This window comes from Dipteris shenzhenensis, chromosome 1 (assembly GCF_047967505.1).
Source record: "Dipteris shenzhenensis isolate YYH24624 ecotype China chromosome 1, Dip_SZ_1.0, whole genome shotgun sequence".
Classification (NCBI taxonomy): Eukaryota; Viridiplantae; Streptophyta; class Polypodiopsida; order Gleicheniales; family Dipteridaceae; genus Dipteris; species Dipteris shenzhenensis.
In genome coordinates this window covers 53098090-53103874 of record NC_141596.1, presented here as the reverse complement: position 1 = coordinate 53103874, position 5785 = coordinate 53098090, and positions in this window count along the sequence as shown.

The following is a 5785-nucleotide window of genomic DNA, read 5'->3' as shown; positions in this document are numbered from 1 at the left end:
TTCTCCCCTCCGTTGGCTTTACAGGAGCCTCGACGTTCTTATTTTCTGAGTCTCAAGGGGATCCCCTCGGTTGCAGATGTGATCCATGATGATGGGACCCCTCTTTCTTTTCCTTTGGCTGCTGCAAAATATAGCCTTGGCATGCATTATTACCCGGTATGGCATCACATTATATACATGATTCAGAATTTTATTCCAGTTCCTACTTTGGAGATAGAGGACCGGCTGCAAGACTGGACTCTTCATTTGCCAGGGTCGACATGCCGTCCTTTGTGGCTGTCTCGTATTACAGTTTCTTCTCTTTACAAAGTTCTTTTGCCCTTACCTTGGGTTTTGCAACGGGCAAATAACCTTTGGCATATGAATCGTCCTGCAAAGTAGTGGCGATGGAGATTATGTGAGATTTGGAAATCAAAACGTCCTATTCGACAATAGGTGTTTCTGTGGAGAGTTTTTCCATCTAGGCAGGTTCTGGCACGCATACATATTGCTCTGGCTATTTGTCGCAGATGCTTAGCTCGGCGGGCGACAATGCCTCACCTTCTTTGGCTTTGCTATCATACACGTGATTTCCTTGGATTGCTGGGCCAGCGTTTGAGAACCAGATTTCCAAGTTTTATTTTTGGAAAATGCTTCTAGTTGTTTGGGATTCACCCACCTAGACAGGATTTTGGTTTGTTATTTCTTTGGGTTAGATATTGGGCACTTTGGACTCTGTGGAAGACAGAAATCATTGAGCTTTTGGTGATCCAATTTTCTCATCTTATTCTTTCTTCAAGCACTCTTTGCAGCAATCTTTTTATGATTGCCTGCAAACAGGGTCTATAGATCAAGATGTACATTTGTCTTATATTGAGATTTTCTCTTGATGTATTTGACCACATCTTGCTTTGGGATGCTGACTGTAATATAAAGGCAAAATTCTCACAAAAAAAAAAAGTGTGTGTGTAGAGAGGGAGAATAATAAAATCTGTCTTTTCTGTTTTTTACAAAAATGTACTCATTTTTGGGTAGGAAATAGCAAGGCGGTATGCAGATAAAAAACAGTGAAAAACTGTCAGCGCAAGCAGGGCTCAGGAGCAAAAGAATAGTGCCATGAAAATGTCGTTTCAAAGTCGCTACATCATGTCCACTCCTCCTAGTCGCCTGTCAGTGACTCCTTTAGAACCATGTTAAAAACCCTTCGGTTCACACACTTGATAGTTGTGATTGACAGATTCATCTTATACACCCACTTTCAGGTAGGTCCACTCATGATTTTATAACACATTCAAATTTCAACAAATTGCCCCTTGGGTTATCTATGCCCCCTTTGTCTTTTCCTGATAATGGGTAAGCAATCTTGACGAGAGCGCTTATATGCATTATATTGTTGGATGTTTAGAAAGTGAACTGATCTTTTTGACTGGCTCTTCTTTGTTCATTTGTCAGTATCAAAGATAAGGAGTGTTTTATGTTTATGTGGTGATGTATTAGGGGTGTGATTTTTTGGTGAGCTTTTTGTCATGAGCTTTTTTTCAATTTTCATGAATATTGCGAGCTTTTCATTCACCTGAGAGAGAGAGAGGGGGGGGGGTCATGGAGTGGGGTGGCTTGAAAGTTTGGGTTGTGGTTGCAGTTAAGAGGAGAGAGGGGGGGGAGGGGAGATAAAGGAAAGGGGGAGGGACAGGCGCATGGGTAAGGTGGCATGGAGAAGGGAGGGGAGGGGAGTTGGAACATATATTCATTATCATAGTGGAGAACGTAGAGGGGGAACTTATAAGGTATGCAAAGAGGAGTGCAAGGAGGAGAGAGAGGATGAGGAATGTGAAAGTTATGTTCATCTACTAAATGTAAAGGGGAAGGGAGAGCATGTGGGAAATTTGTTTATTTTCAAAGTGTATAATTTGAAATTTTTGACCTCATATTTGGATTCCTCGTCGAATTCCGGTCATTTTGAGTACCAACATGACCATATTCTAATAAAAATTGGAAAAATGGTGTTTTTGCCATTTTGGCCTGTTTGGGGCCTATTTTGAGTCTGCGCAAGACCACATGGCCATTCCTACACAACCCTATTTGACAACGAGATATAAAATTCCTCCCCAAGTTGATTACAGCATGCTACATTCTACACAACATATGCTTGGACTTTGGAGTGCAAATACCGGAGGAAAACTTTGTTCCTGACATTAATGTGCAATTGAACAATGAAGCGGGAGACTACGCACCAGGGGAGTTTGTTAAGGAAGGGGAATATAGCCCCCATCCCCCAAGATGTACTCTCGAATCTCTATGTCTCCATCAACAAATGTCGGCCCATTTAGAATCTCTCCTCTTTCTGCTTTCCGATACAGGGTAGAGTTTCTCAAGAGTCGTAGGTCATTCACTGAACCAGGCCATCCGATGACTATGTCCAGGAAACGCATGTTGGAGTCCACCACTCCCTGTCCTTTTATTTTTCTTTTACAAAAAAAGCAATGCTTTCTGGCACAAACGAAAGCAATGTAGAGTGAAATGGTATGCTCAAAAGATGAGCAACATTACAATATCCTTGCAATGGCATTCACTAAAGAAGATAATCCAGCACAGACTCAAAATAGGCCCCAAACAGGCCAAAATGACAAAAACACCATTTTTCCAATTTTTATCAGAATATGGTCATGTTGGTACTCAAAATGACCGGAATTCGACGAGGAATCCAAATATGAGGTCAAATCTGTCAAATTATACACTTTTAAAATGTACATATCTCCAATAGTTCCTCCCTTCTACTTTGAATATGGACATATCTTCCATAATTTTTTGCCTCCTACTGCCACTCATATCCGCCCCCCCCTTGTGCATAGTATACACTCTTCCACCCCTCCCACATGCTATGAAAATGACCATATCCTATATTCTCTCCCCCTCTTCCTAACCTCCCCATCTTTCTTATAACAAAAACATGTATGGATTTCTAAAAAAAGCTCGCAAAAACAAAGGAAATGGTAAAAAAGCTCACATTAAAAAGCTCGCCAAAAGATTTTCCCCATGTATTAGCATCACTATTATTCAGTAATAACAAGTTCCACTGCTGGTTCAGATGTTCCAATGCAGAAAAAATCTCTGGTCAATTGGGATTCAATGCTGCATAATTTGACCTCTCCAACTGTTGGAGAGGATGGAAAAATATATGCTTGCATAGGAAATGACGCCACGGCATATAACAGAGATGGTACACTGGCATGGTCAGCCAGACTGAATCATTCTTGCCAGCTTTTTGTCTCTCCAGTGGTTGATCAGGATGGAATGGTGAAGAATTCAGCCTTTCTAAATTGTGTTTTAGTAATTGGGATTGGTGAGGCTAACGGAAGCAATGGTACAAGGTTCTGTCTTGCAAATACTTATTCAGTTTGAAGGCTAATTTGTTTTCATCTGGCAGGTATATGTGGCAGCAAGTAAAAGAGTCCTAATCATTTCATATTCTCAAGAGCAGAAGCTACTTTTAGTAACAGATCTATACGAGGGCACCAGCCTAGATGGAAGCATGTTGGGTTCCAAGCCTATAACAGGACTTACATTGATGGGAAATGGTACATCCATCCTCATCAATGCAGGGGCAGCGGGTTTGTATGCTGTAGCAACTGATGGGAGTCCCCTTTGGAGCACCAGTGGAGATTTTTATAGTAGGGATTCAATTTTCCCTCCTGGAACTTTCTGCTCTAAGCAGGATGTGGCATGTTACTTTCACTTTTCACCAGCAATTGATTATTGTGATGGGAGCATTTATGTGAGTAACTTTCTCTGAGAATGTTTTTATTTAATGCAACGTTTCATTCCCTAAGGTATCATGTTGGTTCTTTTCTTGGACATATCTTTTTTACTCAGCCGTAATGCTGGCCCATAAGACAGTTCCAAGTAACTATTCTTCCTCTAAATGTATTTACTGTTGTATCTCGAAAGCACATAAATATGCTTATGCATATTGATGTGTTAGAAGGCATGATGACTATTAGCACTTAGATCTTATGTTTACATGAAGCTGATCGACTGAAGACAAGCTAGTTCCTAGTAATTGCTGCTGAAGAACCCTAACAAAAAAATTATCATCATAAACCAACCATTCATTTTCAGAAAGATATTCAGAATAGTACACCCTTTTCAACTGTACCTCTGTGGCAACTCAACTTGCCCATGAATATATCTGCTCATGCTGGATGGGCTGGGACTTTTTCTACTAAGGCCTGACATGCCTCATGTTCTTTTTGCTTGCCATTCTCAGCAGCACATGTCGCTTTCCCAGCTTGACAAGACAAAATGTGCCTATTCTTAATTTCATTAGTCCGTCCAATCCTTAGTATAATGCTTATTTTATTGTCCAAATTAGCTGAAAATAAAACATCTGCTTTATTTAGAAAATTAAGAGCTGGAGCGTTGTGAAGTCCATGCTCTTAACAATTTGGATGCTCACTAGCATGCTCTGCTCGTGCATTGTCCCCCCCTCTCCCTCCCCTCAACTTGCTGCCGCTGCTCCCTCTGTGTCCATGATATTGTTCCCTAGTCTACCTTTCTCACCATGTCCCTCAGCTCCTCACTTATCAATCAGCCTGCCTCTCAGTTCAATAAATTTGTCAATCAATGAGGCCTAACATGTCTTCTCTTCCACAACTTCGACAAAATCTTAGGTGGAGAGCACAAGGCTTGACATGTCTCCTCTTATTCTCATTCCTGTGATTTTGGCTGTAATTCCTGGCAGTACAGGTCATGTGGCCAGCTTAATAGGATATATAATGTGCCTTATTCTCATCTTTGTCAGCTTTGAATTCAGAGTTGATAGTTGTCTGAGAATCAAGGGGTATGCAGGTTGATTTTGGCAATCCTTAGTATACCTTAGATGTAAGATTCAATCTTGTAGACCTCCAAAAGAGAAGCTTCCTCTTGACGTTCTCCAGAACTGGAGCAAATTGCGACCTGGAGATTGAGAGCCAAGTAATTGGCTAGAGTACCTTGCTGAACCCAATATTAGCTTCCCACTCTGGAGATGGCTCATCATTGATCTAGAACCCTTTGGACTCATGCCACTGAATTTGGGCTACCTGCTGCTAAGCAAAAGATGTCCAAGGAAAATCTGAAAGAAGAGTATGAGATGAGGCATCCAAGTTACTGCAGTATCATCAGCAAGCTCACTGTCTAGCAATTTCTCATCCTGCTTGATGAGGATTCTCAAGCCAAAAGTGTCTATGTAGATTTGAGGAAAAGGCTCATCACCTCTGCCACAAATAATTACAAAAGAGGAGCAAGGGGAAATCCTTGTTGTCAAACTAATTTAGAAATGTGAAATCAGCCCAGTCTCTTACCTCTAATGAGATCCTACTATGGTTAGATCTGTAGAGTGATGACACCCCTCCAATACAAGAATTAGAGAATCCAAAACATAGTAGGGTATCTTGAAGAAACCAAAATCTACTCTGTCATATGCTTTCTTGAGATCCAGAACTATGGGGATTGCTTGTCCACAAAAGTGAAAGGAATAGACTTCAAAAAGTTCCCATAGTCAGCTAGGACAGCAAAAGCTTTAGCATTAAAAGATGGCTAGCTTTTAATTCACCTCAACCTTGATGTAGTCTCTGAGAAAAAAGGGGAGCCCCTCCATTCTGTAAGGAATATATAACCCTCTTGGAAGAGGCTGCCCTGAAGGACCCTTGCCTACTCGCCCAACCGACCATCAGAGCGTGAATGGTATCAGCCCAAATATTGGCCAAGGTATGAGCAGGGTGGACATGTCATCCATCAATGGCCTCTGTGCATCTGGCCCTTCGGATCT